The sequence below is a fragment of the Lygodium microphyllum genome, chromosome 14 (assembly GCF_053477565.2).
Source record: "Lygodium microphyllum isolate KBCC chromosome 14, Lygodium_microphyllum_v1.1.10, whole genome shotgun sequence".
Taxonomy (NCBI): domain Eukaryota; kingdom Viridiplantae; phylum Streptophyta; class Polypodiopsida; order Schizaeales; family Lygodiaceae; genus Lygodium; species Lygodium microphyllum.
Window position 1 is genome coordinate 136,001,862 of NC_141148.1, and position 27,927 is coordinate 136,029,788.

The 27,927-nt window shown below is 41.1% G+C and overlaps 1 pseudogene; it reads right to left on the reverse strand.

Moving 5' to 3' along the window:
- Window positions 1-10,625: 10,625 nt before the first annotated feature.
- Window positions 10,626-10,781, reverse strand: LOC148026144 (large ribosomal subunit protein eL39 pseudogene; annotated as a pseudogene).
- Between the last annotated feature and the right edge of the window lie 17,146 nt (window positions 10,782-27,927).

The following is a 27,927-nucleotide window of genomic DNA, read 5'->3' on the forward strand; positions in this document are numbered from 1 at the left end:
GTCAAGTAACATGCAACAGTGACCAATTGCATGCACAGGAAATGTTGAATTTTGGCATCATGAATCCAATGAGATTAATGAAGGTTGAAGATCCATAGCTTAGATTATCATATAAGACACATCCTTATTGTGGTCATCACTTTCCAACAATTAAATTCTGCCTACACTTGGCCCGAAGCTCCACAAAATCTTTGCAATGTCAGAGAGAGAACTAGGGAGAGAGAAAGAGGAGAGAGAAGATTGCAGAAGAGAGAGAAGATTGCAAAGGAGAGAGAAAGACTGCAGGAAGTGAGAGAAGAAGAGTGACGAGGAGAGAGAAAGACTAGATTTAGAGAGAGAAAGACATGAAAGAAGGGGAAGCTATAGAAGCTGTGAGCAAGAAGGAAAAGAAAGTTTGTAATTGTATTATTATGTCAAAAAGATGTGAAAAATTACATCTTCTCTCCTTTTATACCAATGTCAGTGTGACATGGCATAATATCAATGTTATTAACACTAATTTGTTATTCCCAGCTTCTTACAATCCATCCCTTCCCAAAAGTTTTTGTCCTAAAAAACAAATCTAGAAACAACTAGAAAGAAGATGGATAGAACAGAGTACTACTCTATTTTTTATAGCTTTACAAATGGGAAACGAATGAAGTATAACCACTACATGAGCTGAATTTGAAGAACGGAAGTAAGCCCCAGCTATATACATGATTTGAAATACTTCAGAAGTAAATGGAGCCATAAAGTCTTCAACAGATAATCCCGAAACAAAGTAGACAGCTTGCTGAGTAAACAGACCCTCCTGGACCAAATCTGCCATAACTTTTGGTAGGAGTGTCCAAATGAGACGTACCATATATCAAAACGAAGCTCTTGAAGAGTACTTTAAGCCCATATAGATAGCTTAACTCTGAAAATTAGGTATGATAAAAACTGTTAAAGAACAACGTGCTGTCCTGAATCAGTCTGCATCATTACTAGCTCCATAAGCAATAGGCTTCAGGCCCACCAATGTCTCCCTCAAGTATTGATACTCATCCAATATAGAATCAGGTCTCCAAGAAGCCTCTTCAGGTGGTAAACCTCTCCATTTGATCAAATATTCCACAATTGAACGTGATCGAAGCTTCTTTTCACGCTGACCTATGACAGCCTCTGGGATATATTGAATAAGTCCATCTTCATCAATGGGTGGCAGCTCATCAACTATATCCACTGGATCACCATAATAGGGCTTGAGTTGACTAACATGGAAGACGTTATGAATCTTTGTAGAAGAGGGACGCTCTAGTTTGTATGCCAAATCTTCAATTCCCTTGAGGATCCGGTAAGGGCCATAAAACCTGTGGGCAAGCTTATTACTAGATCCATCTTTTAATGTAGAGTACTTGGATTTGGACACCTTCAACAAAACCAGCTTTCCTTCTTGGAACTCTAAAGGCCTCCTCTTCTCATTAGCATACATCTTCATTTGATCTTGAGCCTTCCTTAGATTCACCTTGCATTGCTGAAGAAGGGTCTGCATTCTTTCCAACTCCTCCTTTCCATGAGGATTGATCTTTTCATTAAAGATAACTGTGGGTAAGGGCACCTTGTAACCATGCAAAGCCTCAAAGGGTGAAACTCCTATGCTTGCATGAGTGGAATTGTTATAAGCAAACTCAGCCAAGTGTAACCAAGAATCCCATGAGGTTTGGACATCATAGCAAAAATGGCGAAGATAAGTCACCAACCATTTATTAACTCTCTCTGTTTGTCCATCAGTTTGAGGATGATAAGCCGTAAATGGAGCCAATTTAGTGCCCATAGATGTAAATACCACCTGCCAAAAGTTACTCATAAATTTTGAGTCTCTATCATGGACAATCACCTGTGGTAATCCATGTAGTCTAAAAATATGCTTCATAAACTGGTTGGCCACTTGAGAAGCAGTAAACTGAATCTTGGTTGGAATAAAATGAGCTGCCTTGGTGAGTCTGTCTACCACCACATAAATACTATTCCATCCCTTCTTGGTAGTAGGTAAGCCAGTAATGAAATCCATAGTAATATGAGTCCATTTACCCATAGGAATAGGGAATGGCTGTAAAAAACCTCCTGGCTTATGGGTGCTGTCCTTATTTTACTGACAAGGCATACACTTCATCACAAAGTCCTTGACATCTTTCCACAGTCCTTTCCAATAAAAGCTTTTACTGATCCTGTCATAGGTCTTGAAAACTCCTAAGTGTCCAGCCAGAGGCGAAGAATATAACTCCTCCATAATTTTCCGCTTAAAAGAAGAAGTAGAGGAAATAACAATCTTGTCTTTCCACCAAATAAGACCATTTTAAGCTGGTAATGCGAGTTTTCTTCCATAAGACCTTGCTGTAATTTCTAAAAGATTTGGCTGAATTCCTCATCTAAAAGATAGGCCTCCTGTAGTTCTTCAATCCAGTCATTATGTAATTCTGTCATAGCTGAAACTTTGCAGGCCCACATACGAGAAAGAGAATCAACCACTATATTATCTTTGCCCCTTGTATGAGTGATGTCAAAATCATAATTCTGTAATGTAGCTACCCAACGACGTTGCTTTGGAGTGAGATTTGATTGAGTAAGGAAATACTTGAGTACCCTGTGATCACTATGTACTCTGAATCGGCTGCCATATAAGTAATGGTGCCACTTCTTGATCGCATGCAAGATAGCCAACATCTCTTGGTCATAAACATTCATGGCCATTTCCTTATATGTAAGCTTACGGATCTCAAATGCAATTACTCCATGCTCCTGAAGCAAAACAGCCCCAATGTCACGGCCACTAGCATCACACTGTATAGTAAACTCTTTGGAGAAATCCGGGCATACTAAGATAGGAACAGAGGTAAGGAGTTCCTTTAACTGGTTGAAGCTGCTATCCGCAAGAGCATCCCAAAATAAAGCCTCCTTCTTCAACTTATCAGTCAAAGGAGCTGCAATTGCCACATAATGCTTGATAAATCGGCGATAAAATGAAGATAAACCAAGGAATCCTCTAAGAGAGGTAGTAGTATTAGGCATTGGCCAATCTCTTATGCATTGCACCTTCTTGGGATCATCCTATATTTCTTTTTCACTGACAATATGTCCCAAGTATTCCACTTCATTCAGCATGAAAGAGCACTTCTTTTCCTTAGCAAAAAGCCTATGATGTCTCAATACATCAAATACCCTCCTCATATGTGCCAAGTGATCCTGTAAAGTCTTGCTATAGATCAAGATGTCATCAAAGAACACCAAGACAAACTGAAAGAGGAAAGGTTGCAAGATCTTATTCATCAGGCTTTGAAAGGTAGCTGGAGCGTTTGTAAGCCCAAATGGCATCACCAAGAAATGATAGACCCCACGATCAGTCCTGAAAGCAGTCTTGACTTCATCACCCTCTCGCATGCGAATATGATGATACCCTGACCTCAAATCAATCTTCGTAAATAATCGAGCCCCCTTAAGCTCATCAAGCAAATCATCAATCCTGGGTATAGGATACCTGTTCTTCACTGTGATCTTATTAAGATCCCTATAGTCAATACACATTCTGAAAGATCCATCTTTCTTTTTGACTAACAGGACTGGAGATGCGTAAGGTGAAGAACTTGGTTCAATAAATCCCATTTCAAGAAGTTCTTTGATTTGCTTGGCTACTTCCTCTCATTCACACTTTGATAATCTGTAAGGTGGCTTATTAATTGTCTTTGAGTTGGGCTCCAAATCAATGGGGTGATCCACTACTCTCTTAGGAGGCAATGAAGTAGGTACTTCAAACAAATCTCTATACTCCTCAAGAAGAGCTATCAAGGCTGGATGGTTTGCTGAATTATTGGGCTTATCCTGTGTTTATTTATTCAAATGCAAAACAAATATTTGTGAGCGCTTCTTGTACTCTCTTTTGAGTTGTTGGATGGTGATAAGTTGAAAATCTGATCTACTAGGAATCCCCTGTAAATGGATAAGCTGTCCATTGGAGATAAACTCCATATATAACTGTGAGAAATCCATAGTGATCCTGCCTAATGTCATCAACCAATCACAACCGAGTACAATATCTATAGGCCCCATTTCCAGAGTGATCAGGTTCACCTTGGCTTCAAAATTTTCAGCCAACTGTAAAGAAACCTGTGGGCAAATCTGTGTACTGATTTCTTCTTCACCATTAGCCACTTGAACTCTAATGGGATGTTGTAAGTCTATGGGAACACAATTTAGCTTGTCCATGATGGAGTTATTCACAAAACTATGAGTACTGCCATTTCCTATCAGGATGAACACTGGCTTTCCACATATGCTTCCCTTCATACAAAGTGTATTAGGGCTCTTAGATCCCATCCAAGCATCCATAGAGATAGAACAATTAGCGGCAGCAAGTGACTCATCATAAGATCCACCTAGGTCAAACGGAACGCTTCCACCTGGATCAAAAGGAAAAGAGTCGGCTGGATCATAAAAATACTCCTGTCCAACTTCCTCCTCAAGATCTTCATTTTCAACATTAAATGCCACTGCATTAGCTTCATCTATGTTATCTTCAAAATCCTCAAAAACCAACATACTCTGAAGCTTAGGTTTGGCATTTTTGTATACATACTTTGAAGCATGATCAGGTGTATACTTTTCCCCACACTTGAACATAAGCCTTTGTCCTTCCTTTCTTTGATAAGATCCACATGAATAGATTTGGGATTTGTATTAGCTGAAATGGACTTAGGCTTGCTGTCCCCCTGTTTGAAATCAACTTTTGGACTGTTTGCTGTCCTGAAATTACTTTGAGGCCTAGAAGCATTAAATGGAGGATAAGTTGGTACCCGTAAGCTCCCATTGGGCACATGATTACTGCCATAAGTATTACCAACTTGTCCCTGCTTTAAAACAGTCCTTGGCTATCCAAAACCAGGCTGAAATGAAGATTCTTTTCTATACTTTCTTCCATAGTGCTCCGCAAGCTCAATAGCCTTAAAAAGTGAAGTAGGATTTTGTGCCATAACATCAGCTGATAAAGATGGCTCCAGACCATACATAAACTTGTGAAGCTTAGCCTCATCACTGATGCTTTCCACATACATGGTCAAGTTGAGGAATTGGTTTGTATACTCTCTTACACTTAGGCCCCTTTGTTCCAAACCATACCATCTCCATGCTAACTTCTCTTTCTCAAGAGGCGAAACAAAGACTTCAGCCATAAGTGCTTTGAAAGCTTCCCAATTCTCTATAAGTATATTTTCTTTCTTGATATACCTCCACCAAGTATGGGAAAATCCCTCCAGATGCAAGGAAGCAAAGTGAATCTTCATATAATCAGTTTTAGGGTATATATCAAAGGACTCCATCTTAGAGGTCCATTCCTCTAAATCAGATGGTGAAGATGATTTGCCATTAAATTTGGCTAAAACAATTTTGTCCTTAAACTCCCTTTTCATGAAAGGGTTGCTGTCCCAAAATTGGCTGATCAGGATTACCAAGTACGGAGCCTCCAAAATTGAGACGGAAATCTTCCAACAGGTGGCTGAGAATTACTATGTAATCTTCATGTTGGTAGAGCACCCCTAGAATTTGAGTATGCAGTCCAAAAGCTTGAGTATTGGCCCCATTCAAATTGCCCAAATAGTCATCATGCCTCTGTGAAGCCTCTCCTACTTCATACTGACTATTGGGAATGCCTCTTCTTCCAATAATCCCATTTCCATGACCATTTTGGTTAGATGGCTGAAGTGGGGCTGAAGGGCCACGGTTTGAACAAGCCTTCTCATTAGCTTCTCTTGATGCCATTTGCAATTGCATGAGCTGAGAAAATTGTGCCATAAGTTGAGCATTAGATTCCACCAATTTGTCAATAGAATCCTGGGTTTGAGTAGTTAAATTCAGAAACTTATCGATGGAAGACTTCGTTTGATCAGTAGATAAAACCATATGCTCCATTATTGACAAAAGAGCCTCATGTCGTTCCCTATGTCTTTGTTCATGAGCACACAAAGTATTATTGATTATACTGACTTCTCCTTTTTGTTGAAGCTCTTCAGGGCTCTCTTGAAGTGTACTATCCATCATGGAATCTCTGATTTGCTGAGCATAATCTTCCTGGACCTTATTTTTGTCTTTATGTCCTGCCATATTAGTGCAGTCCTGCAGTACCCCTTGTCAGAAAAACGGCTATAACTTTTGCTAGGGAGCTCCGATTCTAGAAATTTTTAGTGCAATTCAAAGCTAAGAATGCCCTCTTCGAGATGAGCTATAGCACACTATAACAGGTCTAGGACAAAAAATTCTGTAGCCGGATTTCAGAGTCTGAACTGTCTAGTCCTGCACCTTGTCTAGACCTGTAAGTGCCCTATTTTGACCCTGTAGTGCAAGATAGTAACCCCAAAATGGCTACCAAACCCTGCAAAAGGGTATATAGGACCTGTGGGTACCCTGTAGTACCTGCACCTGTGCTTCAGTAATGAAGGGTGTACCTGTAACCATATGTAAGTACCCTGTAAGTGTCCTGTAAATTCCCTGTTTTACCCTGTTTTGATCCTATAGATACTTGAGCCCTTGGAAAGTCTTCAATCTTCAATTCTTCACTCGCTGTACCTGTGTGAGAGATAAAACGGCATGACAGGCTCCCTACACGGGCTCCAAATCACCAGGAGGTGGGCAAAGTTCCTCTCTTTTGTCCCACTATCTCCCCCGGTATCCACCTTTTTCCTCGGTGGGAATATCAACATGGCAAAGGCTAGTGTTCTAAGCAATCAGCATGATATGCATTTTTGAAATATTCATTCAGCCTTTCATGAGATGCAATTGAATGAGATTTTGAAAATTTGGAATAGAAGAAGGGTCTTACCAATGCAATTCAGTGACTCACTGATTGCTAGTACTTACCCTTTTACAATATTTCAGCTTGGGTGAAAGAAATTCAATAAAACAAATCAAGGTTATGCATCAAGCTGATCAAATGATACCTATGATGAAGTAATGATTGAATCAAAATGAAATTCAATGGAATAGGCTAGAATCAATGAGAATTAACACTAATCTCTGATTTATTAATCAATCCAATGAATTAATTGATCAATAATCTCCCATCAACAAGTGGAAAAGCCATTAGCAATTGGATTATTGAGAGATTTCAGAGATTAGTAAAAGAGAATACCTTCATTAAGCTTGAAGAATGTAATGGATGTCAGCTTCAATCCCATTGATGCAAAAGTTCTTCATAATCCATCATAAATCCGTAATAAAGCTTGAAATCTCCATAAAATTAGCCCATACAAGCTCCAATATGATGAAATCCTTGAAGAATCAATGCTTTAGCCTTGCTTAAACACTTGAACCTCAAGGATTCAAGCCCCTTGATGAAAAGCCCCAAAATAATCCTTCCATTTGAGCTCCAATGTTATGCATGGGCTGAAATCTCTTCAATGTCTTCAATCTTGAAGTCTATCCAGCTTGTACTTAGCTTTAGAGAAGCCTTGAAGGTCGGGGAAGTCCAAAATTTAGAGAAATTTGAGCTTCCATGTCTGTGGCTATGGCTGCCTTGCTATGTATTAGGGTTTTGAGCAAGAAATGACTGATCAGAGTTCCTCTGTGGATGAAGATGATTGTAAACAAGTGTCTGATGAAGCCTTCAAAGTCTTTGATCAATGAGTTGAAGGTTTGGAGCAGACTGAGTAGGGAGGAGTAGGAAACTCAGCGCAAATTTTGGCGCAAATTTCGGGCTGTTGTTTGGCTGATAATCTGCAACATGCATCAACTATGGTACTCCTCCTGAAGCTTAGGCAACAAAGAACCTTTTGCCCCATGCTTTGGCAGTGAGAAATGTTCAGCAGAGAGAGGTATTTGGGGTTTTCTTGACAGCCACCATGGAAGCTTCAGTCAAAAGCTTGAAAGAGAGAGAAGAGAAGCTCTCTTTTGAATTTTGCATGAAGTTTGATGATGTCCTACCATTTAAGCCATTATCCGCCATATCTGACCTTGGATATCTCCAGATGTAGTCTCTTACTAATTGTAGATGATCTGCAGCACTCCACTAGTCAGTGTCTTGTACCATTTTTGTCTGAAATTGATTTTGAAATAGGAAAATGGGACTGAAAATGGAAGAAAAGAATGGATCAAAGACTCAAGCTCTGATACCACTTGTCAGAGAGAGAACTAGGGAGAGAGAAAGAGGAGAGAGAAGACTGCAAAAGAGAGAGAAAGACTGGAGGAAGTGAGAGAAGAAGAGTGACGAGGAGAGAGAAAGACTAGATTTAGAGAGAGAAAGATAGGAAAGAAGGGGAAGCCATAGAAGCTGTGAGCAAGAAGGGAGAGAAAGTCTGTAATTGTATTATTGTGTCAAAAAGATGTGAAAAATTACATCTTCTCTCCTTTTATACCAATGTCAGTGTGACATGGCATAATATCAATGTTATTAACACTAATTTGTTATTCCCAGCTTCTTACATGCAGTAACTTCTCATCTCTTTTCCATTGCACCTTGGAGAATGGGGTTACTACTATAAAAAACATTCAGGTGAGAGTATCTTATCTACCACTATTGAGTTGTCTCAAAAACTCAAAGGAAAGGTACACAAATGTGTTAAATATATCTTCCATCTTTCCTAGCATCCAATTCATATGCCCAACCCTTGGAGGGCACTCTAGATACCAAAAAACTTCCCTCACCTTGATTATCTTATAGCCCAATTGAGAAATCGAATCACATGTATCTTCCAAACCTCGATAGAGAATATATGACTTAAGCTTACTACTTTTTACACCACAGAACTACATACTACTTTTAACTGTCAGCCTCAAATTAGCCATATAAGCCAAAATCAAATTTGAGTTGTCATCAACAAAAAGTTGGGTGCACATTTGGGAGTTATTAGTAGACGGAGACCATAGACTAGTCCTCTCTACAATTTGATATCCATCATCTTAAGTAGTGGATCACCAACTATGGTGAAGAGAATAGGTGCATCCTTGTTTCAGTGATCTCCTTAAACTAGCTAGGTCATTAGGTCCCATTGTCGTAGAGTTCACGCAAGGGCTGCAGAACACAGGGTTCAAGATACAGCAATGGAAGAAACTAACAAGAAGAAAATTGAATTGTTGATGCCAAAGTACACTATATATCTTGTCAAGTGAGTTACATGAAGCTCATATTCAGAAAAATCTGAACATATTCAGTTTTACATACAGATGCTTGAATTCAATTTTTCCATTGGCACTTGATAAATTCTGCTGGGTAATAATGTCTGTGAACAAATGTTCAGGAATCCTTACAAAGTAGGAGTTTAGAAGGCAACAAAAGATGTATGTTCAGGTAAGCACAAAATGAGAATCTGATTGTATCTCCAAAGCCAAAGCAGGGTATTAAATTGTCTTCATAAAAAGGTGAGAGTATTCATTTCTGAGAGAGGATAGGCAGGCACTTCTCTTAAGCCACAAATATGTTGCTACTCTGCTGGTCTTTCTAGCCTTGTGTTGTGGCCATGCAGCCACCCATTCCATCAGTCCTGTTGCAAGGTTTTCCAAGACCTGTTGTATCCTGCTTCATAGATTTCAACCGTTTCTTTTAATAGAGAGTCCTCCAGGGGCTTCTTGTGTTTCTTGATTAGTACCAGGGTTCAGAAAGGTAGGCTGTAAGGAGGGCTTCCTCTGTGTCTTGCCTGTCTTTGCCTTGTGTATAGCAGCACATGCTGTCCAGTTTTGAGCAATATCTTGCTGCTTTGTAAGCTTCACACTGACAAAATTTGGTTTTGAAGTATCTTCTTCCTGTTCATCATTCTGCGGTTCTTGTTTCCTACCAGTTGGTTGGTCCTCATTCACCACTAATGCACAGCACAGAATATACTTGGACTCCGCAAGTGAATTTCATCGACGTAGGCCCAGCTTGAGACCCAAGCCCTCAACACAGGCCCAAATTGGGACCCAAACTGTTGCCCGTAGCAGGATGTGACCTGAGTAAAAACGTCTTGACAAAGCAAAGCCTTGCTTGATCTCCTTTGACTAGCTAGCTGAATCCTCTTCAACTCTTTACCTTGGAAGCTCTATTCTCATCTGCTGTCCTCAAGCAAATCCAGCAATTTGTATCTCTGTTTCTCAGAGTTCCAGCCACCTTGAAGAATCTGGGAGTCTTACTGTTCCAATCCGCATCTTGGATGGTGACCTGCGCATCCATGGCTGAACCAAAGCAAGGTTTTCATAATCCATAAGGCCCCTCTCTCTCTCTCTCTCTTTCTCTCTCTCTCTGCGTATGTATGTCGAGGGGAGGCTAGGGTTCCTTGCTTCAGCTAATAAGTTGACTACTTTAGACAATTGGATAACCTCTCTTTTCTGTCTTGTAAAGCTTTTTGTGATCGCTTGTGTGTCAACTTGTGTTGGGCTTCTGCCTTCTTTTCTAAAAGGAGCTCCTTTCACCCACCTTCATGCGTGTCGCAGTGGCAGGAACGCAATCCACAGCTTGTGAGTAGCCATGACTTGGGTTTTCAAGGAAACTTCAGCCTAGCGTCAGTATTTGTTGCATCCGCCAGAGCCATAGAAATGATGCCCTTACAAATCTCCAAAATTTCTCAAATTCGCAACAATCGGTCTTGCAAGCTCAGCAAAACCATAGAATCCAAGCACTCAAGCGTATGCTCTGACATAAACCCCATCTACAGCCCGAGCTTGGTTCTACGCCAATGTCTCCGCTTGGCATTATACCTTATTGTGTTCCCAGTCCTCATACGAATCCAGTGAGGTATCGGCCTGTTTTTCCTTTGCTTCTTGCACAACTTCTTCTTAATCAGGAATGTCTTGTGGGAAGGCATGATGCTCGTTCGCTGAACCCCCCTTGCAAAGCCTGAAAAATCCCTTTCTTTTTTTACCAAAAGATGCTTTTTCCCTCCAAAAATGGTTTTTGAAACCAAATTAGTCTCCCCTTCTCCTCTTTTAGTTGAGCAGGAATGAAAAAAAGACCTCCTCTTTGACAAGATAATTTCTGTACACCCTTACAAGATCTAAGCACCAACATTGATTTTGACTTTGAGGTTTATGTTTGAAGTCATGCATTGCCCCTTTGACAGTCAGCTTTACAATGAGTAATCTGCACATAAACTTCGACTTCGGCCTTGAAAATTGGATGGCAAAATACTCCCTCGGTGCTTCACTAGTGCTTTGCTCGCTTAAGCAGCTTTTGAGAGACTTCCTTCAACTCTATGTCATGGGAACTTTTGAACTTAGATGATCGCTTCCACAAACCTTCCTTTGATTCCATAATTCCATGCACTTTTCTTAGAGATAATCATTGAAATTATCAGTTTGATAATGTCCTTTGGCATCAGTTTTTCATATTTTTCTAGTACACACACATCATGCATCCAAACAAAATCATACACGCACACTAACGGAATATATACATTGGATGCGGATTATCATAATGCATCTCACACACAATGAATCACACGCAGAAAATAACACAAATGCACAACAAAAGAAATGGAGGTGTATACGACTCGGATGCGCAGCAACACGACATCCACCCCCTCTAAACCTGCGCATCCTCCGGATGAGCCAACTATCCAGGATCATTCAAATCCACAAACAGGTTGAGTCCATCTTTTGTTTCTAGTAGACCTGTTTCTCCATCAGCTTCATCATCCATATTCTCCGCTTCTTCTGCTTGACTTTCTTCTACCTGCTCTTCTTCTGTCAACGCTTCAAGTGCATATTCTTCATCTTCTCTTCTCTTGAAAATCTTGACTCGTTTTCCAACAATGGGCACCCTCAATACTGTTCCATCTAATTCAGCCAACTCATAGGTACCATTGTCAAAAACATGTTTCACCTCATACGGTCCAAACCATCTTTGAACCATTTTTCTCATGCTACTATGCTGATTCTCTAGACTACTGTCGTAGACTAGAACCCAATCTCCTTCTTTTATGGCTCTAGGCCTCAAGCGATGCCTTAAATCAAACCTGTCCTTGTTTCTGAGTCGGGCTGCCTTCAAACGATCAACTGCTAGCTGTACATCTTCTGTTCTTCTCTCTAGTTGACGAATCCGAAGAGCTAGAAGCTCTTCCCTTGATAAATTCTCATGCCACGGAAGAACACTCCAAGTGAGAGCACAAATTTCTGTAGGCATGACAGGTTTTTGGCCATACATCAACTCTGCAGGCATGTATCCAGTAGTCACACTATGTGTAGAGCGATCAGCCCACAATGCAAAAGGTAGTAATCTCGGCCAATCCCCAATCCGACCTCTACAAGCTTTTGCCAATGTCCCCAACCCGAAATGGAAGAAACCCTCACTTAAGATGCATTTCAGGTTTTAAATTATTATTTACAACTATGTACAAAAACGGGTTCTGCATTTTATCATGCGCTGCCCTCAAATATACTTCAAAAATGATTCATATAAATTTTATTTCCATGTGCACATCATTAAAGCCATCAAACATCAAAACAATGAAATTTTCTTTATAAAAATTGAGCATATTGCTTATTTGCGTGTTGCATGTTTTTAAAAAAAAGTTTTAGGCAGCCAACGGACCAACCATGAATTCCCCAATAGTTCTAGACATTGACTCTCATCCTCCTTTTGATATTGGAACAATCCAAGGACAAGTGTCCTTCATCCCCCTTCTTGATTTTTTGCATGTGATCAGCCTCTTAGAGGAGAGAGGAAGAGGAGAGAGAAAGATAGATTTCTGTTCTCTGAAACTGGGTGGCCATTACACAAATAGAGATCAATGATTAGAGGCAAAAAAATGCAAGAATCCATGGTCGAGATTTGTTGGAGGGGTTGCTTACATGCCCAACATGGCCTCATGGAAGAAATCGTCATGGATTTGGGAGGGCGGTGTCTGCACCGTCATGCCATTTTAAAAATGCCCCCCCCAAAAAAACATAAATTTTTAGGGGGCCCAATGGCCCTCCAAATGGCCATGCCCAAAGTTCTATTAAATGTGACCCATTTTGGCCTTCCTCATGTTCGCCTTAACACAATATTAGTTAGTTTGGGAATCTCCCAATTCCCATTTTTTGAATACTAAAAAGGTGGCACCCGGATAACATGCCCATAAATTTCTCAAAACCATATGATGTGACCTATCATTGGAAAGCACTTGAAAAATGGAATCTATTGAGCTATAGAGCGCTCGAATTGGAGTTATAGTGTTAAAATTATGACAAATCCAAAGATTTAACCATGTGTCCCAAACTTATGGGAAATTCCCATATTCCCTGATATGGTATTCCTTTCGAATCTCCACAGTTCGGCCTCCGTTTTCGAGTGCCAAAAATTTTTGCTAGTTCATCTTGAGGTCCCAAACTGTTGATCACTTACTCTAGCTCGATCTGGCAACCTATCATTGGAAAGCACTTGAAAAATGGAATCTATTGAGCTATAGAGCGCTCGAATTGGAGTTATAGTGTTAAAATTATGACAAATCCAAAGATTTAACCATGTGTCCCAAACTTATGGGAAATTCCCATATTCCCCGATATGGTATTCCTTTCGAATCTCCACAGTTCAGCCTCCGTTTTCGAGTGCCAAAAATTTTTGCCAGCTCATCTTGAGGTCCCAAACTGTTGATCACTTACTCTAGCTCGATCTGGCATCTGGAAAAATCATGAAAAATCCACAACTACTCTTCAAAATCGCTTTCAAATCCTGTAGGCTTCCGTGGCTTATAAAAATTGCCAAATGCGTCTCTATTGCATCCAACGAGGTTCAATTCTAGCCTTGAATTTGCACTTCTCCATCTCATTCCCACACTTTAACAAGCTTTAAATTCCGCTCTCATTGGTGACCACAGGATAGGGTGACTCAGCCCATTGAATCCCATGAACAGATGTGCACAAACATAACCATAAAAAGCATCGAGTTGAAATGAAAAACACATCAAAACACTCCATAACTCTCACCCTACCCCTTGACAAACTCAAGGCATGGAAATCCACAAGGGATTGGCCTAGCATAATCTGACAGAAATCCAAACCGAGTCTCTAACCAAGTGCTCTAACACGCATTGGCTAAAAAATCTATCAAAGAGGTCATCCTAGTGGTGGTCTGAACTACCTACCTAACTTAGGACAACTGGAACAAGACCTCCTACTATGCAAGGACTCCTATAGTCTGGTCATCCTAGTTTTCTTGTAACACATTTTTCCTTCAAGGCTTCATTCTCGGGCGTGTAAAATGGAGGGAGCTGAGCATAGAGTGACCCGAGGAGAATATGGCATCGGCCTCGAGTCATCCTGACTTGGTACCCAACAATCTATCAAGCGCTCGCAAGGAAACACTTACTCCTTTTATTTCACTCACTTTTATTTTCACTCCAAACTTGTTTTTTTTTTCTACTAACTGCTACCCCAAGGAAGACAAGGTATCTGAATCATCCCCAGAAACCTACCAAGCCTCCGCAAGACAATAATTAACTGCTTATAGGAACATCTTTTTTATTGTTGAGAGGTTAGAACCCCTTTTACCACACCTCTATAATTTTTATTTTTAGATAGATTCAAAATTTTCTCATTTTTAATATTTTGGTAGGCTTCTCTAACAGCCTCACATGAGCAGGGACTCCTAGGATAGCTTCCTAGTAAGTAGGAAGGACAGGGCCACAAGGACTACCCTCTATCATAGGTATTTATCACCTAACAATGTCCTACCACGAGGTAGACAACTTCTCAAATCTCCCCCACATATATCTAACCCAACCCTAGGACTCCATGCCTTGATTGTCAACCCCCAACAAATGAAAAGAAATTAACCTCATGATCTACTTAAGGAAAAAAACTTGAAAAGGGGATGATACCACCTGGAATGGCCACAAGAAGCTCCTCCGCAACAAAGGCTCCTTCCAATGACTTTTTCAACCTGTCTGATGCAATCACTAAAACAGAAAACTATTAAATGTACTGCACCAAATAGACATATGGCCCTCTTGGCCTAAAGAGATACAACATTTCAAAACCAATAGAACCGAATCTCTTGTTCTAAAAAAATAACTCTTAGCCTTTGAAATAAATCATTTTACTGCCATTTAGCAAAAAATATTGTTAAAACAATCCCTTGGTCCTAATGTTACTATAATAAAGCACAAAACCGACCATGGATAAGGCCTCATAGACCCTACACTAAGTGCATTAGCTTATTAGCTAATCCCCCTATGTATGTAGCAAGGGGTGTCTAATGAATATGATGATACACAATCCTATGCATCCATGATAGAGAAGGAAGATGCTCACTTGCTACTTGACTCATAACCTAAACTAACCATCAGTGTTCGACATATGATATGTCAGCAAGAAGACCCCAAAGTAGTCCATGGATAATGTTAGGAGGCAATTGCAAGATCTCCCCAGGACCACAATTGAAAAAAACATCTTCCACGAAAGCATAGTTAGCCAAGGAATCCGCAGAGTGATTCCATTGTCGAGGAACTAGCTAACAAGTCACCATCTCAAATATATGCAACATATACATAGTTGCATGACAATACATCTATAAAATGGGATCTTGCACACTATAGGTCCCATTTAACTTATTAATTACTAACTAAGAGTCACCTTTGACAAAAATCCAAAGCAAGTCTCTAACCAACTGATCTAACACAAACTGGCTAAAAAAACTATCAAAGAGGTCATCCTAGTAGTGGTCTGAACTACCTACCTAACGTAGGACAACTCGACCAAGACCTCCTACTAGGTGAGGACTCCGATAGTCTGGTTATCCTAGTAGTGGTCTGGTCATCCTTGTAGTGGTCTGAACTACCTACCTAATGTAGGGCAACTCGACCAAGACCTCCTACTAGGTGAGGACTCCGATAGTTTGGTCATCCTAGTAGTGGTCTGAACTACCTACCTAACATAGGACAACTCGACCAAGACCTCCTAATAGGTGAGGACTCCGATAGTTTGGTTATCCTAGTTTTCTTGTAACACATTTTTCCTTCAAGGTTTTATGCTCGGGCGTGTAAAATGGAGGGAGCTAAGCATAGAGTGACCCGAGGAGAATATGGCATTGGCCTCGAGTCGTCCTCCCTCGGTACCCAAGAACCTATCAAGCGCTTGCGAGGGGACATTTAATCCTTTTATTTCATTCACTTTTATTTTCACTCCAAACCTCTTCTTTTTTTCTGCTAACTGCTACCCCAAGGAAGACAAGTCATCTAACTCATCCCTAAAAACCTACCAAGCCTCCGCAAGACAATAATTAATTGCTTAAAGGAACTTCTTTTTTATTGTTTAGAGGTTACAACCCCTTTTACCACACCTTTGTAATTTTTATTTTTAGATAGATTCAAAACTCTCTCCTTTTTAATATTTTGGTAGGCTTCTCTAACAGCCTCACACAAGCATGGACTCCTAGGATAGCTGCCTAGCAAGCAGGAAGGATAGGGCCACAAGGACTACCCGCTATCGTAGGTATTTATTGCCTGACAATGTCCTAACAGGAGGTAGACCACTTCTCAAATCTCCCCCACATATATCTAACCCAATCCTATGACTTCATGCCTTGATTTCCGGCCCCCAACAAATGAAAAGAAATTAACCTCATTATCTACTTAAGGAAAAAAAACTTGCAAAGGGGGTGACACCACCTAGAATGGCCACAAGAAGCTCCTCGGCAACAAAGGCTCCCTCCAGTGACTTTGTCAACTTGTATGATGCAATCACTAAAACAGAAAACTATTAAACATACCTTCACCAAATAGACATATGGCCATCTTGGACTAAAGAGATATAACATTTCATAACCAACAGAACCGGCCCTCTTGTCCTAAAGAAATAAAACATTAGAACTAAAAAATAATGGCTCTCTTGGCCTTTGAAATAAATCATTTTACTGCCACTTAGCAGAATGTATTGTTAAAAAAATCCTTTGGTCCTAATGTTACTCTACTAAAGCACAAAACCGACCAAGGATAAGGCCTCATAGGCCCTACACTAAGTGCATTAGCTTATTGACTAATCCCCCTACATATGTAGCAAGGGGTGTCCAATGAATATGACGATACACAATCCTATGCGTCCATGACAGAGAAGGAAGGTTCTCACTTGGTACTTGACTCATAACCTAAACTAACCATCGGTGTTTGAAATATGACGTGTCAGCAAGAAGACCCCAAAGTAGTCCATGACTGATGTTAGGATGCAATTGCAAGAGCTCCCCTGGACCACAATTGAAAAAAATATCTTCCATGAAAGGATAGTTAGCCAAGGAATCCGCAAAGCGATTCCATTGTCGAGGAACTAACTGACAAGTCACCATCTCAAAGATATGCAACATATACATAGCTGCATGACGGTACATCTATATAATGGGATCCCGCACACTATAGGTCCCATTTAGCTAATTAATTACTAACTACAAGTCACCTTTGACAGAAATCCAAAATGAGCCTCTAACCAACTGCTTTAACACGGACTGGCTAAAAAAATCTATCAAAGAGATCATCCTAGTGGTGGTCTGAACTACCTACCTAACTTAGGACAACTGGACCTGGACCTCCTATTAGGCGAGGAATCCTATAGTTTGGTCATCCTGGTTTTCTTTTAACACATTTTTCCTTCAAGGTTTCATACTCGGGCATGTAAAATGGAGGGAGCTGAGCATAGAGTGACCCGAGGAGAACATGGCATCGGCCTCAAGTTGTCCTAACTCAGTACCCAAGAACCTATCAAGCTCTCATAAGGGGACAGTTAATCCTTTCATTTCACTCACTTTTATTTTCACTCAAATTTTTTTTTTTTGCTAACTACTACCGCAAGGAAGACAAGGCATCTGACTTGTCTTGAGAAACCTACCAAGCCTCTGCAAGATAATAATTAACTGCTTATAGGAATATCTTTTTTATTGTTGAGAGGTTAGAACCCCTTTTACCACACCTCTATAATTTTTATTTTTAGATAGATTCAAAACTTTCTCATTTTTAATATTTTGGTAGGCTTCTCTAACAGGCTCACACGAGCAGGGACTCCTAGGATAGCTTCCTAGTAAGCAAGAAGGACAGGGCCACAATGACTACCCTCTATCATAGGTGTTTATCGCTTCACAATGTCCTACCAAGAGGTAGACAACTTCTCAAATATCCCCCACATATATCCAACCCAACCGCCTTGATTGTCGGCCCCCAACAAATGAAAAGAAATTAACCTCATTATCCACTTAAGAAAAACAACTTATAAAGGGGACGATACCACCTGAAATGGCCACAAAAAGCTCCTCCGCAACAAAGGCTCCCTCTAGTGACTTTGTCAACCTGTATGATGCAATCACTAAAATAGAAAACTATTAAACGTACCTGCACCAAATAGACATATGGCCCTCTTGGCCTAAAGAGATATAACATTTCACAACCAATAAAACTAGCCCTCTTGTCCTAAAGAAATAAAACATTAGAACTAAAAAATAATGGCTCTCTTGGCATTTGAAATAAATCATTTTACTACCATTTAGCAGAATGTATTGTTAAAAAAATCCCTTGGTCCTAATGTTACTCTACGAAAGCACAAAACCGACCAAGGATAAGGCCTCATAGGCCTTACACTAAGTGCATTAGCTTATTAGCTAATCTCCCTACATATGTAACAAGGGGTGTCCGATGAATATGATGATACACAATCCTATGCATCAATGATAGAGGAGGAAGGTGCTCACTTGTTACTTGACTCATAACCTAAACTAACCATCAGTGTTCGAAATATGATGTGTCAGCAAGAAGACCCCAAAGTAGTCCATGGCTGATGTTAAGAGGTAATTGCAAGAGCTACCCTGGACCACAATTGAAAAAAACATCTTCCACGAAAGCATAGTTGGCCAAGGAATCGGCAGAGTGATTGCATTGTCGAGGAACTAATGGACAAGTCACCATCTCAAAGATATGGAACATATACATAGTTGCATGATGGTACATCTATAAAATGAGATCCCACACACTATAGGTCCCATTTAGCTGAATAATTACTAACTACGAGTCACCTTTAACCGATAATCGATGGATACCACCACATCGGGCTCTGTTCATTCCCATGATCAAGGCCTTGTATTATACCATATTATTAGTAAAATAGGATCCTACATAGACTCCTATCTTCATAACAACCCTATGTCAGGGATCTTTAATGACCACACCAATGCTCGCATGTTTAGCGGGACCTTTGGAAGCTTCGTCAAAATACATAGTATAGATCCAGGCTTATTGATAGGCCATGCCATACTAATCATCTCACTCATACTTATAATAATAAAAATCAAGCCGAGAGATATAAGACCTTAATTTTTCACGTAAAGGATCTGTCTTGCCACTTAGTAAGCTGATACCCTTTGCTCAACTAGATCACTGGACCTTCGTGGTAGCGTTGTTCAAGGTACAGATCTTCCAAATAAGGACTGATGCATCCCATCCGCTTGTCTTGGTACCTATTGCATGTTAAAGCTAAATCGTGAAGGACCTGTATAGGCACCAAGCCTAACGTCAGCCCTTACACATAGTAAGGCTTCAGCTTATTAAAGTTAACTTTAGTCTTAAACTCTACCCCCTAAAAATTTCCTAGAAAGTCTGTAGAGCCATTCTTTCCTAAACGTACAATCTTATATGGTCCATCCCATTTCGGTTCTAGTTTTCTTGGAAAAAGCTCCCTTCCAGTATCATAATACAAAACTAACTCATAAACTTGTACTTCTTAGCCAGAAGATCATGAAGGGCTTTCATTCTCTACTTTCCTACTTCTTGATGTAGTAAAGCCTACAATCGAATCTCATCAAGATGTGCTAGGGAAGTATATCGTTCCTGTAATGCTTCTTCCTCTTCCAATGAAAATCAAAGGGAAAAACACACAATGGGGAGCTCTATTTCTAATGGCACAACACACTCCTCCCCATACACTAGCTTGAACGAGGTGTGACATGTGGCTCTCTTGAATGCCGTGTTGTAAGCCCACACTGCCACATATAATTTCTTATCCCAATCGCTCTTGCTTTCTGATATAATTTTAAATAAGATTCCTACTAGTTGTTTATTCATACTCTCAAACTGACCCTTTGCTTGAGGATTATACGAGGTAGTATTGTTGTGCTTAATCTTCAAAGCTTCAATCGGGGCCACTATAACCTTGTTCAAGAAGTGTGTCCCTCGATCAAACACAATCTCCTTCAGTGGGCCGAAACGGCAAACAATTTGATCCATAATGAAATTGGCAGTCTCCTTAGCATTGTCCTTCACCTTGCTCAACCTTCAAACCACTTTGTAAAGTAGTCAGTTCCTACAATAATATACCCCTTTTGAGTAGTAGATGAAGGATATATTGGTTTCCCAAAATCAATACCCCTTTTTTCAAAGGGTAACGTAACCAAAATGGGATTTAGAGGTCGCCTATGATTTTCCCTCGCATCGTATCTTTGATAGACATCACATTGCTTAACATAACTAAAAACATCTTGGAAAATCGATGGCCACCAATATCCAGCACACGGAGAGCTTTTTGGGCGCTAAGCCAGCCAACAAAATGTCCCCCACATACAGAATCATGGCACTCCTCAGGAATAAACAGCACCTCATCTCGGGTACTACACGACGATGATAGATATCATCTACTCCTCTTTGATACAAGACACCCACTAGCGTAATGCTTGTTGCTTGAGTTTTCTCTTTTCAGACTTCGATAACGCAGCCCCAAATTCTCTTGTAGATAAATAATGTGTTATCGCCACATACCAGGAAGGGATGGAAGCTATATCGATTCTAAATAACCCTTCAATATCACTTTCCTCAACCAAAACTTCATTTGGCTCGTGGAAATCCACAAGGCATTCTACAATACCCTGCAGCTTTGGTGGCTTGCTCTTAATCTCATAATCAAACTCCTGCAAAGTGATTAATCACTTTGCTAATGGTCAGGCAGCTGCAACTTATTGAGCAAAAATCTGAGTCCTTCTGACTTCGTAAAGAATACTACCTTCTCATATACAATATAATGCCAAAATTTCTTCATTGCAAAGACCATTCCAAGGCACAATTTCTCCATGTACATGTAGTTGCCTTCAAATATTCCCAATTTTCTACTAGCGAAGGCAATTGGATGATACCATTTCTCCTCCCAAATTTGAGCTAAACAGTAGCTAATACTATGCATTGTGGATTCTAAAAATATGTAGAAAACTTCATCTCTTCTGGATGCTTTTAAAAGATTGGCTCTCTTGCTAAATTTTGCTTCACATCCTCAAAGGATACTTGACATGCTTCATTCCACTTAGATAGACAGTTAAAAGATAGGAGGTTTGTCACTGGTAATACTCTTTTTGCTTGTGCATTGGTAAATCTTCGATAATATCCCACTAATGATAAAAAGTTGTGCACCTCCTTTCAAGTACGCAATGGGCTCATAGAGACTATGACCTTTACCTTTTCAGGGTCAGTTGCAATAAAAATTGAACTAACCACATGGCTAAGTAACAACCCATAGGGCACTCCAAATATGCACTTTCTAGGGTTAAGAGCAATGCAAAATTGTCTACAAAGCTCAAAACACTTCCTAAGAATAATCAATTGTCACTCCCTTGTGGTGGCTGCCCCCCCCCCCTCCAGATCATCAATAAAGACTTTTAACTCCTCTGGGGAAATATCATCAAAGGTCTTATCGGCTGTTTGTTGCCAAGATCCAGGCGCATTGCATAGACCAAAGGCCATCACATGATACACAAATGTACCAAAAGACAGTAATAAATGTCATTTTCAATTTGTCTTTCTTTGCAATAGCCATCTAGTGTTATATCCAGCAAAGCAATCCATAAATGAATAGATTTCCCTACCTGCTAATTGATCCAAAATCTGATCAATGAAAGGCAACAGATAGTAGTCCTTAATTGTCTATTAATTAAGCTCTCGAAAGTCTACACAAAGATGGATTTGATTATTTTTCTTCTTCCTGATAACGAAAGGTGAACACCATTTAGTGTGCTGAACAAGGAAGATTAAACCAGCTTTTTGCAATTTCTGTAATTCCTCAAACAACCCGTCCCTCAGTTCAAAAGGCATACACCTTACTTTCTAATGCATAGGATGGCTAGCTTCCTTTAGAGGAATGGTATGAATGACCAAGCTAGGAGGAATGCCTCTCAGCTCATCATAACTCCAAGCAAAAATATCTCAAAATTCTTGAATCAAGGACACATAGTCCTTTCTTTCTTCCAAACTGAGCATGGGCCCTAATTTGATTGGCCATGGATCATTTATCATACCAAGGTTGAGCTTGATTACATCCGCATCCCTTATCCTCTTTATTGGCTCATTCAAAGTCACTTGGTAGATATCTTATGTAGTGGATTCCTCATTGGATTCATTACTCGATGACGTTTTACTAGTAGATGGAGCATCTAGTGTATCAAACTCCGACGAAGACAAAGGAACTCTCTCACTTTGAGGAGATTCAGGATAGCCATCTACTACTACACATCTAGCACCTCAACCAAAGATCAATCGACTAGCGGGTATATCAACCTGATAGTCTGCTTGTAGGATCCATGGCCTACCTAGCAACATTTGATAGCTAGGATGCCCTACAAACCTAATGACCCTAAAGTCCAAAATGTATTCTACATTGGAAACGGTCACATAGAATTTAGTAATGCAACCTTCAGGTTGTCTTAAACTGTCATCAATCATTTAGAGGATTGTGGAGGCATATTTTTTAATTTCTACTCCCAATCTCTCCATCAATTCTGAACTCATAATGTTTGTTAACCCCAACACGAAGAAAGCAAAAGGAAATAAAAAAGACGCAGGGCAAAGGCGGAAAAAAGGTAGCCCAACTGAAGAAAGAAGAGAAGAAAAGGCCAAAAGCGCAAGGGCAACCTTAAAAGTCCAAGGTAAATGCAAAAGGGGAAAGGTGCATTTTAAAATACAAAGGTGCACCCTGAAATCTTGTAAAAGAGTGCCAGGCTCTCTCCTGTGCAAATTGTAAAGATAGACGGGTCGTGGAGAAGAAGCAAGAGGATAGGAAGGAAATAGGAAAAGAGGACCTAGGCCAATGGCCTGTCATGTAAAAAGGGGAAGACCGCCCAAGGAGGAGTAGGGCATGTATAAAAGCCAAAAGTGGAATGAGAAGCTCATTCTTGTGTGTGGCCAAAAGTGGCTCTCCTCTTCTTCTTCGTCTTCTTGTTCTTGCTTGCTTGAGCTTGTGCTTGAGAGAGGGAGTGTGAGAGTGTGAGGGAGTGAGTGTGTCAGGGTGAGGGATCAGGGAGGAGAAGCTCTCCATCTTCTCCTCTCTTCTTCCCTTCTCTTCTCTTCTCTTGTCTTGCTCGCGGCGATGGAGCTTGGAGCGTGGAGCTTGAGGATGGAGCTTGCTTGAAGCTTTCACTTGAATCGTGGAGTTACCGGAGTGCGCAAGAGAGGAGGTAACTCGATTGGCATGGAGGTAAGCTCACTACACTTGTAGATATGGATGGTGTGTCGGCTATGTGAGAGGTAGCCATTAGTGCTCAGCTTGGAACACTTGAACAATAAGCGGTCCGTGGGTCTTGGCGGTTGAGCAAAAGCTCCCACATTTTGGTTCTGTTGCCGGGAGAAATGGATTCAAGCCTTGAGCGCTTGCGCGCTTCGAATCGAGCATTGAAGTAGGGTTTTCCCGGAATCGGTGCTTGAGGTAGATAGGTAGGAAGCTAGGGAGCTTGAAGAGGTATTCGATATCCTTAGCAAGTAGGTTTTTGTTGTTTTGGACTTGGGAAAGCATGATAGAGTAGTGTACGTATTTTTCTTATAATTTTTTCTTGCATTTAGGAAGGATAGGAGCAAAAAACTGGAGCAAACAATAGGGTTTTCTGTTGTTGTATAACAGACTAAAATAGTGAAATAGGGGCACAGATCCTTGGAGTGCCATTTGATTCGAGCACCACAATGATTCCAGGCATGTCTGGCATTTTCTTGTAGTGTTTTGCACCTATCTGGAAGGCGTTGGATGATTCGGTGGAGTAGACGTTGACCTAGAGGCATCGCGCGCAACTCGCAAGCCGTCGTCCGCGCCGTTGGACCAGGCCGTCCGAGTCCCAGAATCAGAACACTCCGAAAATCGGACCTCTTCGAAAATCACACCACTTCGAAAATCGGACCACTTTTTCAATCTGATTCCGAGAATCGGACCAGTCCCAGAATCGGACCACCTTTGCCTGTCTGATTGGACACTCGACTGTCCGATTTTGAAAATCGAGCACTCGGACCCTGAGCATTGGACACAGAAAATCGGATGCAAGGAATCAGACGAGTTCAGAATCGGACACTTGTCAAAATCGGATGTTCGATTCCAAAAATTGGACGTGACCAAAATCGAACCACTGGGTCGATCGGACCAATCCAAAATTGGACGTCCAATTCTAATAATCGGACTCGTGAAAATCGGACACGTATAGAACACAAATTTTGACGCATCTAAACCTCGAAATTTACCCCAAAGGCTACGTAGAGCTAAAGGCACATCACAGATCCATCACTGGGCTGAAACTTAGAGCAAGTAGCTCAAAACTTGGCTATAAACGGTCCTCCAAATTGCGCATGGTGTTTTTCGTAACGACCCTGCGGGCCGAGGGGACTGCCTCCCCGGACCCCCGCAGAGGGGGCTCTACCCCCTCCTCCGCACCTCCCCCAAATAGGTTGGAGAGAAAACACGTGCCATGAGTGACAGATCCTCCAAGTTGGACCCTAGTGTAGTAATGGCTCTACACTAGCATGGATTCTCACTTGCAAAAGAGCAACCAAAAGCCCATACCCGAACAGAGAGAAACAGAGACCCTAGAACATCAATGGGCCAATCTAGCCATCAAGGGCAAAAAGGCCACACCACGAGAACACAAAGACATTGTGTTCAGACCGTGTCTAGTCAAAGCAAAATGCAACATCAGCAAGCTACAAATGCGAAGATGACTAGACATGAAATTCTTGATGAGAGATGTACCTTGAGCAGCACTGCACAGACGACCCAAGACATCGGTGGAGAATCCACATCTAGTCGTGCAATTGGGGACTCAAGGGCATTTGTCAAAAGGCTTAAATTTACAAGCCAAGACCTAGAAGACGAGGACATAGTACCACCTATTTATCTTAGGGTCAAACTCATTGCGAAAAGAGAGCATACTATCGATGCTCTAATTGATGAAGGAGCAGATTTCAATATCTTGACTTACGAAGCATGGACTCTACTAGGTCAACTAGAGCTCAAACCGACTAATGCAACTCTTAATCCTTACAGGAAACACCCTAGGGAAGTGCAAAATCCTTGTAACTATTGAAACGGAAAGATTGCTAGTCCTGTTCTATGTTCCTCCAAATGGCGAGAATTGTGGAAAGGAAATCCTCCTAAGGGCCCTTCAAAAAGGCAACAAAGTGTGAAGCTGATTATATAGCATAGAGGATACACCTAACACTAGTTGACTATATAACATAGAGGATACGCCTAACACTACCAGGTGTGAGGATAATCACAACTTTTAGCAAGGGTGGCCTCACCAAACCTTGAGGAAAGGGCAAGGAGCATTCTGACATGCTAAGCAAGCCTAGTAATGAGAGCAAGGAGTTGTTGAAAGAGTTAATACAAGCGCAGGTTGAACGGAGAGAACTAGTGAGTGAAGCCATACTTGAAACAAAAAGGTTAGGAGACAAGGCCAAGGATAGGGTTTGGACTTACAAATATAGTAGAAGACCACAAAAGAAGCCCAAGCCTTATAGACGAAGGTGCCGATGAAGAGCTAGCACAACGCCGCGATGGATATCCAAGGTGTTGCTTCGTGCTCAAGAGTATTATGCAGGCAACTGAGGGATTTGGGTACCAAAACCCCTTGCTAAACCACCTCTGTTAGAAGCCCAAATTATGTCAAAAGCAAAGAGGCATAGGAGGAAACCTAAACTAAAAATATTGGAGTGATTGAGCCCCTCACGATTGAAATCAAGAAACCAAACATGACCTATCAAAAAGTAGATCCTCAGCCTAGCATGCTTAGCAAGTAGATATCAGAGGTAACTGTCAAGCGTGCACAAGGTCTACTAATGCCCAAGGAGCCTTTGACTTCCCAAGAGGATAATGAGCACCACAGGCACAACATTGCTCATGTTAAGGCTGATTGCTCAACAAAGCTAATGATAGAATCTTCTAACAATCACGAGCAAATTCTCCAGTCAGTGCCAAGCCCACGTAGGAGTCCCAAATCTCCTACATCCTCTTCACCTAAATGAACACAGGAAGCATGGCAGTAGCAGCCTCGTGCCGCTGCTCAACTTGCACAAGTGAATGCACAAAGGGAAACAAAAGACACGACCACTTCTGATTTGCCTAAGGACTTGACACCGCAGTCTACCAATGGTAGCCAGTCCACTGAACTAGCCACCACTACTTCCAATCAGGGACCACAACAGTCACAACCTTTGGCCGTGACAACACCCATTGCGGAACATGTCCTTAGCAATTCACCTTTGGAAGAGATGTTGCAACAAACATCCTTGACACCTCCAATACTTCCAAAGCACCTAAAGCCTAGGCTTGAGGATAAATCTATCAAAGACTTGGCCAAAGAAATGGCGCATTTGACCAATGAACCAGAGATGAAGTGCATGGCGAAGCTTGATCACAAGCTGATAGCCATCACACATGCATATGTCCATGTGGACATCGGAAGGCCAACACCAGAGCATACAAAGCTCATAGCTAAACCACTGACTTGTTATGAGTAGCAACATGTTTGTTTTTGCTATGCAGCTATTATTGAAGAAGTCATGAAGGACATCCCAAAAGCTACAGCTAGAGAATTGTGCTTGACACCCTCATTTTATACAGCTCTATGTGAGACAAACAAGGAAAATCTTGAATCAATCAAACGAAAAGGGAAAGGACAAGGTACCTTTGCACAAAATTGGTACTCCAACCAAAGTTTGGCAGCCAAAATTGGCCACCGACTAATGACACTTGCTGAGCAAAGGAATGTCCTTTGGCCATCAATACATGATTCCACATACGTTGCCCCAACCTCATTGAGAGTGTTGGCAACTGTCCATGATGTCCAGCTTTCTACCACTGTCCAAAAACATCCCTTGTATGATAAAGTGCTTCTAGAAGAAGATCTACACGTGGCTAGAAGGCTAGGAGTAGGGATCATGGTACTTGATGTCAGCACATATGTCTTCTGACTCACTCAAGACCCTACAATCCTAGATCTCTATGCTTCCCAACAATACAACCCTGACTTCTTCAATTGATTTCTTCCAAGCCTACATGACAAAAACCCTAAACTGTCTCATGGTTCTACACTAGAGTCACCCAAACCTCTAGGGCAAGAGAACAACAGCTCTAAACACAACACTCACCTTGACAAGAAGCAATGGAGACAGGTTCTAATAGATAATGACAAAAATCTAGAGCAAATGCCTAACCAGGAGCAACTGTCAACGCAATCGAATGCGGGGCTGAACATAGGAGAATTAGCTGGACAGCTAGACTCTCCAAAAAGAGAGGTAGTTGAACCCTCGCAACCTAGCAAGGCTGTTCAACCTAGTGAGGCCGTAGAAAAATCCCATGACGACATGCCACAGAAAGAGAATGCTAAGGCCCAACCAAGCATATCAACTACTGACCTAGTTCAGGATCTTGAGTCCTTAAAGGATACACCTCTAGTGCCCAAGAGAAAGAGAAGAAAACAACAAAAACAATGATAGTTGCAAGCTACTACAGACGACAAGAAGATTGGGACCAAGAGTACTGAAGAGATGATGAACAAAGCATCTAGCTCATCCATAGATAAACCCATTGCCATCTCTCCTAACAGCGGTGAAATCTCAGACACATCCATGTGTTTTGATATATCAAAGCAACAATTACTGTCAACTGTTGCTTGCGACACTCAATCCATCAATAGAGAAACTCACATTGATCAATCAAAAGTGGATGCAACACTATCACAACAGGATGCTAAGACCACGCCGGTCACAT